This window comes from Mandrillus leucophaeus, unplaced genomic scaffold (genome assembly GCF_000951045.1).
Source record: "Mandrillus leucophaeus isolate KB7577 unplaced genomic scaffold, Mleu.le_1.0 Scaffold78, whole genome shotgun sequence".
Classification (NCBI taxonomy): domain Eukaryota; kingdom Metazoa; phylum Chordata; class Mammalia; order Primates; family Cercopithecidae; genus Mandrillus; species Mandrillus leucophaeus.
In genome coordinates, this window is record NW_012108474.1 from 236,285 (window position 1) to 248,213 (window position 11,929).

The 11,929-nt window shown below is 49.3% G+C and overlaps 1 protein-coding gene across 4 annotated transcripts in view; it reads left to right on the forward strand.

Annotated features, from left to right (window-relative positions):
* The window catches only part of ITFG3 (integrin alpha FG-GAP repeat containing 3), a 36,776-nt gene continuing 24,847 nt past the window's right edge, over nucleotides 1–11,929 (forward strand). For all 4 annotated transcript variants that reach the window (XR_001004551.1, XM_011966876.1, XM_011966874.1 and 1 more), the window contains exon 1: nucleotides 1–321. The gene's annotated coding sequence lies outside the window, so the exon portion shown is untranslated. The remainder of the gene's footprint in view (nucleotides 322–11,929) is intronic.

The following is an 11,929-nucleotide window of genomic DNA, read 5'->3' on the forward strand; positions in this document are numbered from 1 at the left end:
GGGAGAGGACGGAGAGGGGAGCGAGGACGCAGCAAGGACGCAGGGAAGGAGGGGAAAGAGGACGGAGAGGAGCAAGGACGGAGAGGGGGAAGGGAACGAAGAGGGGCGAGGACGTTCAGCATCCATTGCGACAGCGACAAACAGGACACTGCCAGGTTCCCGAAGGAGGCCGCGCCCACGATCCGCGTTGCTGAGCAACCGAAGCAGGCCGGCGGGGCGGGGTCAGAGCCCGAGTATTTCCGGCCCTGCCCGCCCATTTGGTCGGAAGTGACGCCAGGGGGCGGGCCCGCGGCGCGGGCGGGTGAGAGGGCGCGGCGGCAGGTGAGTGAGCGCGGCCTCGTCTTCGCGCGTGCACGCCGCAGGGGTGCCGCAGGCCTCCCCTTCGCTCTGGGACGCGGTCCCCCTGCCTCGGCGACCCCGGCCCCCAAGTTCCCCAGTCCCTCGGCCCCTGGAGGACCCCGCCTGTGCTGCCGCCCAGCTCCTCCGCCTTCCCGAGTCGGGTGCGGGCCGGGAGGCTGCGGCGGGGCCCCAAGGCCTTCAGTGGGTCGGCCGCAGCGCCTCTGGAGGCTGATTCTCGGGTTTTCCCGGTTGCCGCACCCTGGGCTTCAGTGGCGTTCAGAACAAACCCCGTTGTTCCTCAAAGCGGGGTTTTACCTCCCGTTGGGGAGCTCCCCGCCGGGGCGCAGAGTAGGTGAGCCGGCCGTGGCCAGTTTCGCTCTTGGTGCCGCCCAGGTTGCCTGAGGGTGTGTTTTTATGGTGGAAGAATGTGGATGAGAAGCCTCACGGGAATCAGGGGGGTGTGTCCTCTCAGGGCGCTGTCTGCAAGCCCGTGCGTCCGGCACCCCGGGAAAGCGCCCCGAGCGCAGCCGAGGTTGCTCGTCTGTGGGAGGGACTCAGGCCAAACACTGTGATTAGCGTTCCTGGCTCTCCCCTACGTTCGTTGGCCGACAGTTGTCAAGGAGAGAGATTGCCCGTGGACAGACTGATAGGTTATCAGGGTAGGCGGTTTCGTTTCCTCCCGGGTTCTAAACCTTGTGATTCCAGCTGAGGAGGCTGTGACGCGCTCCCTTCCATGTATTGGCTGCCGGTGTCTTTGCAGCGCCAGCATCAGATGACACTACTTCTTTGATTGCAATTTCAATCTGCATTCAATTAGAGCAGAATAACTCTACAGATACTCTCCGAGTGTCTGCTGGGAGCCAGGGATAGTTCTAGGGGCTGAGGATATAGTACTCAACAAAAGAACTTCCTGTCCTCAAGGAGCTTCTATTCTACTGGAGGGTACAGGTAGTATATTAGATAAATAAAAAATGGAGCTTGCTGGGCCAGGCGCGGTGGCTCACGCCTGTCATCCCAGCACTTCGGAAGGCTGAGGCAGGCAGATCACCTGAGGTCCAGGAGTTCGAGACCAGCATGGCCATCATGGTGAAACCCGTCTCTACTAAAAATAAAAAATTAGCCAGGCGTGGTGGCAGGCACTTGTAATCCCAGCTACTCGGGAGGTTGAGGGAGGAGAATTGCTTGAACCCGGGAGGCGGAGGTTGTAGTGAGCTGAGATCACCCCATTGCACTCCAGCCTGGGTGACAAGAGCAAGACTTCATCTCAAAAAAAAAAAAAAAAGAAAGCTAAAGAGTAAGTGCAGAGCAGGGGAGGAGGAAATAGAATGACCCTGGCCTCAAGTGGACAAGGATTTGGGCGTTGTACCAGTTCTCTTAGTCCTTGCCATACTGATTGGGATGCTTTTGGCATCAAGCATCGAAAACATATTAAAACTAGTTCACACTATGGAAGCATTCCATTCGCTTTTGCTCTGGGAAGTCCAAGGAACCAGAAGTAAGATGGGGTCAAGGGCTTGAATGAGATCATCAGGATTTAGAAATGGTGGAGGATTCCGTCTTTTTTTTTCCTTTTCTTTTTTTCTTTTTCTTGAGACGGAGTTTCACTCTTGTTGCCCAGGCTGGAGTGCAGTGGCAAGATCTCAGCTCACTGCAACCTCTGTCTCCCGGGTTCAAGCGATTCTCCCCCCTCAGCCTCCCAAGTAGCTGGGATTACAGGTGCCCACCACCATGCCCAGCTAATTTTTTTTTTTTGTATTTTAATAGAGACGGGGTTTCACCATGTGGGCCAGGCTGGTTTCAAACTCCTGACTGCAGGTGATCTGCCTGCCTCGACCTCCCAAAGTGTTCAGATTACAGATGTGAGCCACCGCACCTGGCCCTCTTTTTTTCGTTTTGCTTCACCCTCCTGAGTGTCTGGAACTACAGGCATGTGCCACAACACCCATATTTATTTTTATTAAAAATTTGTTTTTGGCTGGACACGGTGGCTCATGCCTGTAATCCTAGCACTTTGGGAGGCTGGGGCTGGCAGATCACGAGGTCAAGAGATTGAGACCATCCTGTCTAACATGGTGAAACCCTGTCTCTACTAAAAATACAAAAATTAATTGGGCGTGGTGGCGCACACCTGTAGTCCCAGCTACTTGGGAGGCTGAGGCAGGAAAATCTCTTGAACCCAGGAGGCGGAGGTTGCAGTGAGCCGAGATCGCGCCACTCCCCCCCACCGGGGGTGAAAGAGGGAGACCCCATCTAAAAAAAAAAAAAAAAAAAAAAATTAAAATTTTTTGTAGGGATGGGGTCTCACTTTCTTTCCCAGTCTGGTCCTGAACTCCTGCGCCCAAGTGACCCTCCTTTGTTTGCCTCCTGAAGTGCTGGGGTTATAAATGTGAGCCACCGCACCCAGCCTATTTGTTTATTTGTGTATTTTTTTTTTTTTTTTAATATCTAGATGGGGTCTCACTGTGTTGCCCAGGCAGGTCTCAAACTCCTGGCTTCAAGCAGTCCTCCTGCCTTGGCCTTGCCAAGTGTTAGGATTACAGGTATGAGCCACCATGCCCACCCCTTCACTTTATTTTCAGGCTCCTGTTTCCATTCTGCTGACTTGGAATGGTTTTCTGCTGCTTGTAACAACACAAAGTTTAATGGATTAAAGTGACAAATATTTATTATCCAACAGTTTCTGTGGGTCAGGAATTGATCAGTGGCTTATCTGGGTGATTATGACTTTGGGTCTCATGGAGTTGCAACCAAGATGTTGGCTGGGGCTGCAGGCGTCTAAAAACTTGATGGAGACTTTTCTGGTTTTTGTAAAGGTCGAAAATTTAAAAAGAACAAATAAAATAAAAACTGGACCAGGGCTGGAGGATCTGATTCCAAGGTGGCTCACTCACAAGGCTGGTGACTGGAAGCGTCAGTTCCCTCTTGGCTGGTGGCAGGAGCCCTCAGTTCCTTGCCTCATGGAGCTTTCCTTCGGGCCCATGTCCTCACATGGTAATTATCTTCCCTTAGAGCAGGTGATCTCAGAGTGAAAGTAAAAGGTTTCCACCACAATACTTGTTAATGAAATTCTTTTTTTTTTTTTTTTTTTTTTTTTTTTGAGATGGAGTCTCCCTCTGTCACCCAGGCTGGAGTGCAGTGACGTAATCTTGGCTCATTCCTTGTCCTCGGTTCAGCTATTCTCTTGCCTCAGCCTCCTGAGGAGCTGGGACTACAAGCATGCACTACCACGCCCAGCTAATTTTTGTATTTTTAGTAAAGATGGGGTTTTCCCATGTTGGCTGGGCTAGTCTCAAACTCCTGGCCTCAAGTAATCCTCCCGCCTCGGCCTCACAAAGTGCTAGGATTATAGATGTGAGCCATCGTGCCCGGCCTATTTCATTTATTTATTTATTTTGAGATAGATTGTCACTCTGTTGCCCAACTGGAGTGCAGTGGTTCCATCTCGGCTCACTGCAACCCCCACCTCCCAGGTTCAAGCGATTGTCCTGCCTCAGCCTCCCAAGTAGCTGAGATTACAGGTGTGTATCACCATGCCCGGCTAATTTTTGTATTTTTGGTAGAGGCAAGTTTTTGCCATGTTGGCCAGGCTGATCTGGAACACCTGACCTCAGGTGATCTGCCCGCCTTGGTTTCCCAAAGTGCTGAAATTAGAAGCATGAGCAACCACCCCTGCCCCGCCCCTCATCCAAACATTTTAAAACCACTATGCAACTTACCACTCCTGTGGGACAAGAGTGCCTAGTCCTGTGATTTCAGCTGGGGTTGTGGCCCTAATCTCTGGGAATCTGATTAATTAGCTAGGGCCAGGCCTAATTTATTAATGAATACATTAATAAATTACTCTTCTGGCCAGGCAAGGTGACTCACGCCTGTAATCCCAGTCTTTTGGGAGGCCGAGGGGGGCGGATCACCAGGTCAGGAGATCGAGACCATCCTGGCTAACATGGTGAAACCCCATCTCTACTAAAAATAGAAAAAATTAGCCAGGTGTGGTGACCAGCGCCTATAGTCCCAGCCACTTGGGAGGCTGAGGCAGGAGAGTGGCATGAACCTGGGAGACAGAGCTTGCAGTGAGCCAAGATCATGCCATTGCGCTCCAGCCTGAGCAACAGAGCGAGACTCTGTCTCAAAAAAACAAAAAAAGCCGACTGGGGGCGGTTGTTCACACCTACAATCCCAGCACTTTGGGAGGCCTAGGCGAGCAGATCAGGAGTTCAGGAGATCGAGACCCAAGACCATCCTGGCTAACACGGTGAAACCCCGTCTCTACTAAAAATATAAAAGTTAGCCAGCTGTTGGCTGGGCACGGTTACTCATGCCTGTAATCCCAGCACTTTCGGAGGCCAAGGCGGGTGGATCACCTGAGGTCAGGAGTTCGAGATCAGCCTAGGCAACACAGTAAAACCCTATCTCTACTAAAAATACAAAATTAGCCGGATATGGTGGCACATGCCTGTAATCCCAGCTACTCAGGAGGCTGAGGCAGGAGAATGCAGTGAGCCGAGATAGCACCATTGCACTCTAGACTGGGCAACAGGAGTAAATCTCCGTCTCACCAAATTAAATAAATAAATAAATAAATAAGCTGGGTGTGGTAGCTGGCGCCTGTAGTCCCAGCTACTCGTCAGGCTGAGATACAATGGCATGAACCCAGGAGGCGGAGCTTGCAGTGAGCTGAGATAGCACCACTGCACTACAGCCTGGGCGACAGAGTGAGATTCCATCTCAAAAAAAAAAAACACCTGGCCGGGCGCGGTGGCTCAAGCCTGTTATCCCAGCACTTTGGGAGGCCGAGACAGGTGGATCATGAGGTCAGGAGATCGAGACCATCCTGGCTAACACGGTGAAACCCCGTCTCTACCAAAAAATACAAAAAACTAGCCGGGCGAGGTGGCGGGCGCCTGTAGTCCCAGCTGCTGGGGAGGCTGAGGCAGGAGAATGGCATAAACCCGGGAGGCGGAGCTTGCAGTGAGCTGAGATCGCGCCACTGCACTCCAGCCTGGGCGACAGAGCGAGACTCCGTCTTAAAAAAAAAAAAAAAAAAAAAAAACCCGGCCCGGTCGCCATGGCTCATGCCTGTAATCTCAGCACTTTGGGAGGCTGAGGTGGGTAGATCATGAGGTCAGGAGATCAAGGCCATCCTGGGTAGTATAGCGAAACCCCATCTCTACTGAAAATACAAAAAAAAAAAAATTACCTGGGTGTCATGGCATGTGCCTGTAGTCCCAGCTACTCAGGAGGCTGAGGCAGGAGAATTGCTTGAACCCAGGAGGCAAAGGTTGTGGTGAGCCAAGTTCATGCTACTACACTCCAGCCTGGGCAACAGAGCGAGACTACGTCTCAAAAATAAAAAAAAAAACCCTACAAACTTGGTGAATTTTGTACCCACTTGTGCTTTGCAAAATTCTTCATGGGGCCGGGTGCAGTGGCTGACGCCTGTAATCCCAGCACTTTGGGAGGCCGAGGCAGGCGGATCACAAGGTCAGGAGATGGAGACCATCCTGGCTAACATGGTGAAACCCTGTCTCCACTAAAAGATACAAAAAATTAGCTGGGCATGGTGGTGGGCGCCTGTAGTCCCAGCTACTCGGGAGGCTGAGGCAGGAGAATCCCTTGAACCCAGGAGGCGGAGGTTGCAGTGAGCTGAGATTGCACTACTGCATTCCAGCCTGGGCGCCAGAGCAAGACTCTGTCTCGATAAAAAATAAAAATAAATAAAAATTGGGCCAGGTGCAGTGGCTCACACCTGTAATCCCAGCACTTTGGGAGGCCGAGGAGGATGGATCACAAGGTCAGGAGATTGAGACCATCCTGGCTAACTTGGTGAAACTCCGTCTCTACTGAAAATACAAAAAAATTAGCCAGACGTGGTGGCGGGCACCTGTAGTCCCAGCTACTTGGGAGGCTGAGGCAGGAGAATAGTGTGAACCCGGGACGCAGAGCTTGCAGTGAGGTGAGATCGCGCCACTGCACTCCAGCCTGGGTGACAGAGACTCCGTCTGAAAAATAAATGAATAAATAAAATTAACACTAATTTGTGGGGGAGTTGTAGGAAATCTACCTTGGAATTCAGGAGAAAGGCTTACCCCATGGTATTTTCTGGATAGACTACAAAACTTATTCTATGTAATAGTTGCCCGTCAGCTGTTCGCCCTCAACTTATTTTTAGGAGGCATTGTGAGCCCTTCTCAAGTACTGTAAAAGTTTTTCAGTTCTGTAAAGGAAAGGAACTTGTGTTTGGGCTTTTGAGTGTGGACTGAAAGTGCTGTGATACTTTTGTCTTTGTCATGGAACTATGATCTTTAAAGTGGTTCTGGAAAAATGGTTATGGGCCTGTTCTTTGTCTTGAGATTATTCTTGGTGGAGAGAGAAATAGCCGCTTGCTGTAAACAGTTGGACACAGTAGCTGTCCTTGTCTGACATCTGCTTTGCTCAGCTGAAACATCTGCCTCATTGGCTACCGTGGGTGTCTCTGAAGCTCCATTGGCTGCTGTGGGTGTCTCTGAGGCTCATGTTGAATTGCTGTCAAATACCCAGAGTGTTCTTGGTGGTGACACAGCCACATTTTGCAAATACATTTCTTAAGTCGTTTGTGTGTATACCAGCTGGATTTGGGGACAAGCATTTGGGCACACTTGCTCCAAGATTGGTTAGTGATTATGGATGATGAAGTCTGTGGGAAAATTCAGATCCTGAAGCAGAGAGAATGATTGTGAGTTATCATACTTGTCTTTTAAATTCTCTTTCATCCGTTTGACTCAGGGGACACAGTAGACATCTTCCTGGCCTTAAATAAATAGCTTTCTTTCTGCCAGGTGAGAGAAGTATGATGAGTGCTTTGAAAGAAAAATACTTGGCCAGGCGCGGTGGCTCAAGCCTGTAATCCCAGCACTTTGGGAGGCCGAGACGGGCGGATCACGAGGTCAGGAGATCGAGACCAGCCTGGCTAACATGGTGAAACCCCGTCCTGTCTCTTATACACATCTAGATGTGTATAAGAGACAGCTGGAGTGCAGTGGCACAATCTTGGCTCACTGCAAGCTCCGCCTCCCGGGTTCCCGCCATTCTCCTGCCTCAGCCTCCCAAGTAGCTGGGATTACAGGTGTGCACCACCACGCCCAACTAATTTTGTATTTTTAGTAGAGACGGGGTTTCTCCATGTTGGTCAGGCTGGTCTTGAACTCCTGACCTCAGGTGATCCGCCCACCTCAGCTTCCCACTGTGGTGGAATTATAGGCGTGAGCCACCATGCCTGACCTAGACCACCTATTTTCATTTTTATTTTTCACTTTTTAAATATTTTCTTTATTTAATTTTTTTGACCGCCTATTTTCAAAATATTAAATTGCTTTTTTTTTTTTTTTTTTTTTGGAGACAAAGTCTCGCTCTGTCTCCCAGGCTGGAGTACAGTGGCACGATCTTGGCTCACTGCAAGCTTTGCCTCCCAGGTTCACTCCAGTTTCCTGTGTCAGCCTCCCAAGTAGCTGGGACTACAGGCGTCCACCACCACGGCCGGATAATTTTTTGTATTTTTAGTAGAGACAGCGTTTCACCTTGTTAGCCAGGATGGTCTCGATCTCCTGACCTCGTGATCCACCCACCCGCCTTGGCCTCCCAGAGTGCTGGGATTACAGGTGTGAGCCACCGCGTCGACCTTGAATTCCTTTTTATTTGTGGATTTGTGGTGGTGATTTTTATTCGTTGTGATGATTTTTATTCTGCCCTTCCTGGAGTACATATACTTTTCCTAATTAAAAAGCAATTAGAGGCTGGGCACGGTGGCTCAGCACAGCCACCGCCCCTACTGCACAGTGGTAGGGAGTTCAAGACCAGCCTGACCAATATGGAGAAACCCCATCCCTACTAAAAATACAAAATTAGCCTGACGTGGTAGCACATGCCTGTAATCCCAGCTACTCAGGAGGCTGATGCAGGAGAATCGCTTGAAACCGGGAGGCGGATGTTGCAGTGAGCCAAGATCGCGCCATTGCACTCCAGCCCGGGCAACAGTGCAAGACTCTGTGTCCAAAGAAAAAAAAAAGAGCAATTAGAATGAGACTTTTTTTATTTTCTGTTCTCTGTGACTCAGTAAACTTCTTAGAGAAAGAACCCTTGGAGAAAAGGGAGAGACCCGTTACTTCCTTTCAGCATGAACTGTGGTATTCCTGCCCCACCCCCGCCAAAACGTTAATGAGCTGTGCTGGATTTTTTTGTTCTTCCTCCTTATCAGAGTTTCCACTCAGGACTGGGTAGCCTGTGGACTCCCTGGAGGACAGACAGGTGTGGCAGTCTCAGCGGCCTAGAGTGGATGGCTGGTTTACTGACAGTTCTTTTTTTTTTGAGACAGAGTCTTGGTCTGTTGCCCAGGCTGGAGTGCAGTAGTAGTCTTGCCTCACTGCATCTTCTACCTCCCAGGCTGAAGTGATTCTCGTGCTTCAGCCTTCCCAGTAGCTGAGATTACAGGCAGACGCCACCATACCCACCCAGTTTTGTATTTTTAGTAGAGACAGGATTTCACCACATTGGCCAGCCTGGTCTTGAACTCCTGTTCTCAAGTGATCTGTCCACCTCGGCCTCCCAAAATGCTAGGATTATAGGCATGAATCACCATGGGCTTACTGATAGTTCTGTAGGCCAGGGGAATCATCTGTTTGAATAACCATATATGGGGTATTGTGTTTATCTTTCTTCAAGTTATTTTTGGTGTCAGGTCTTTTTTTTTTTTGAGTCTCACCCTGTCACCCAGGCTGGAGTGCAATGGCGTGATCTCGGCTCACGGCAACCTCTGCCTCCCAGGTTCAAGCGATTCTCCTGCCTCAGCCTCCTTAGTAGCTGAAATTACTGATGCACACCACCACGCCTGGTTAATTTTGTGTATTTTAGTAGAGATGGGGTTTTACCATGTTGGCCAGGCTGGTCTCGAACTCCTGACCTGGCGATCTACCCACCTCGGCCTCGCAAAGTGCTGGGATTACAGGCTTGAGCTACCACGCCCAGCTAGTGTCAGGTCTTTTACGTTAATTAATACATATCATATTGACAAATTTTTTTTTCCGAGCCCTCACTTTTTTTTTGAAACAGGGTCTCACTCTGTTGCCCAAACTGGAATGTAATGATAGTGATCACAGCTCACTGCAACCTCAACTTCTTGGGCTCAAGCTAACTTCCCACCTCAGCCTCCCAGGTAGCTGTGACTACAAGCGCGTGCCACTACATGTGACTAATTTTATTTTACTTTTTGTAGAGATGGGGTCTCCCCATGTTGCCCAGACTGGTCTCGACCTCTTGGCCTCAAGTCATCCTCCTGCCTCAGCCTCCCAAAACACTAGGATTATAGGCGTGAACCACCGTGCCCGGCCATGAAGTTAAATTTTTTGGTTATTAGCGTGTCGAGTTCTGTCTTCTGTTTTTTTAAATAGCCACATGGCCTGCCTCTCTGTAGTCAATGGTATGGATGCTCAAGTACAGCAAGGACAGTGCCCTGCTCAAGTCTCTCTGACCTGGGTCCATGGGGATTTTCTCTGTCAATCAGGTTCCTGAAGCTCTGGCTACTGTTTCTGGTATTTTTAATGACCATAGTCGAGAAAAACATTGATATCTTCTTGCCATTGATGAGCAAATCTTTGGACCTATCTCATGGTGTCCTTATTTGCAAACTGGTTGAATCGTGAACTGCCTGGCTGGCTTTGGCTGCCTTGCTGTTGTGGCTTTTAATAACTACCCCTATTTTCTGGTGGCTGAGTAAAGTTTCCAAAAAGGAAGTCTTACCTGGGGATCCTGTGAAGGAATTCCTGACCAACTTTTTAATTTTCCAAAGACAGGCCTTACTAGTGTTAAGGCCTTTTCTGTGGCCTTTTCTGTGGCCAGGCCGGTGTGAAAGCTTGTGCAGAGGCTATATAGCAGTAAGACTTCCCACCCTTTGGGGCATTTTCGTTGTCACCATGTTGTCTGACTTTGGTGACGACCCCTTTTAAACTCTGGCATTTGCTCGGGAAGTATTGGGGAGTATTATTATAAATGCTATGTGTATCCGTTTTTTCCCCACAGTAGAAAGGGAAATGATTTTAATGAATGGTTTTGAGGAAGCTGATAGTTATTTGTAATGGAGAATCGTAACATGCCAGAGGTTTGGCTCTTGTTTCAGTATTTCTTCAGGCTACCACAAAACTCAACTATTGATATTCTTCCAAAAATAAACAAAACACTAAAAAGACCCCTGCCTCTGGAACAAAATAGCTTCATGTTAAGGTAGGTAGCTTTGTAAACATAAGGTAGCTGCCTTCATGTTTAAGGTAGCACCAACCAAGGCTGCCTGTGGAGAAGCCGGTTCTTCCTCTTAAACTTATATGAACCTCTGACCCCACCCCCCCTTACTAAAGGTTGTCTTTTCTCTTTTGATTTTTTATTTTATAGTTTTTATTTTGGACTACTTATAGATTCACAAGATGTTGCAAAAATATGCTGGACCCTGCAGTCTGCTTCCTGAATGGTAACATCTTTTTTTTTTTGAGACGGAATTTTGTTCTTGTCGCCCAGGCTGGAGTGCAATGGCGTGATCTTGGCTCACTGCAACCTCTGCCTCCCAGGTTCAAGTGATTCTCCTGCCTCGGCCTCCCAAGTATCTGGGATTACAGGCATGCACCACCGGGCCCGGCTAATTGTTTTTTGTATTTTTAGTAGAGATGGGGTTTCTCCATGTTGGTCAGGCTGGTCTCAAACTCCTGACCTCAGGTAATCTGCCCACCTCAGCCTCCCGAAGTGCTGGGATTTACAGGCGTGAACCACCGCACTTGACCAATAACTACCATTTCAAATTCCCACTCCTACTGTACTACAGACCTGTTATCCTGTATTCTCACCAACACATTTTAAAATGCTTAACTTTTAGGCTGGGCGTGGCCCACACTTTGGGAGGCTGAGGCAGACGGATCACTTGGGCCCTGGAGTTCGAGACCAGCCTGGGCAACGTGGCGAAACTCCGTCTCTACAAAAAATACAAAAATTTGCCCGGTGCAGTGGTGCACACCTGTGGTCCCAGCTCCTTGATAGGCTGAGGTGGGACAATCACTTGAACCCGGGAGGAGGAGGTTGCAGTGAACCTAGATCGCCACTGCCCTTCAGCCTGGGTGACAGAGTGAGACCCTGTCTCAAAATGAAATGGTTAACTTTTGTTAATGTCATTTGTCCTGCTGTGTCTCTGAGTGAGACTGAGCGTGTTTCCCTTGGGCACCGGCCACTGGAGTGTGCTCTTCGGTGAACTGCCCAGTTACGAATTCGTTTCCTCTTTCCCCGCTGGGGTCCTTGCCTTTCTTTTGTGGGTTTGTGAAATCTCCAGGAATATTTATCCCGGTTTGCTTTGCGGGGCTGACAAGGTAACAATCTTTTGGCTTCCCTGGCCACGTTGGAAGAATTGTCTCGGGCCACACGTGAAGTACACTAACACTAACGGTAGCTGATGAGATCTCCGAATGTTTTCAGAAAGTTGATGAATTTGTGTTAGGCCACACTGGGCCGAGGGTTGGACAAACTTGGATTAGACATTTCAGAGTATATTTAGTCCCATCAGTGTTTTTCTTTTTTTTTTTTTTTT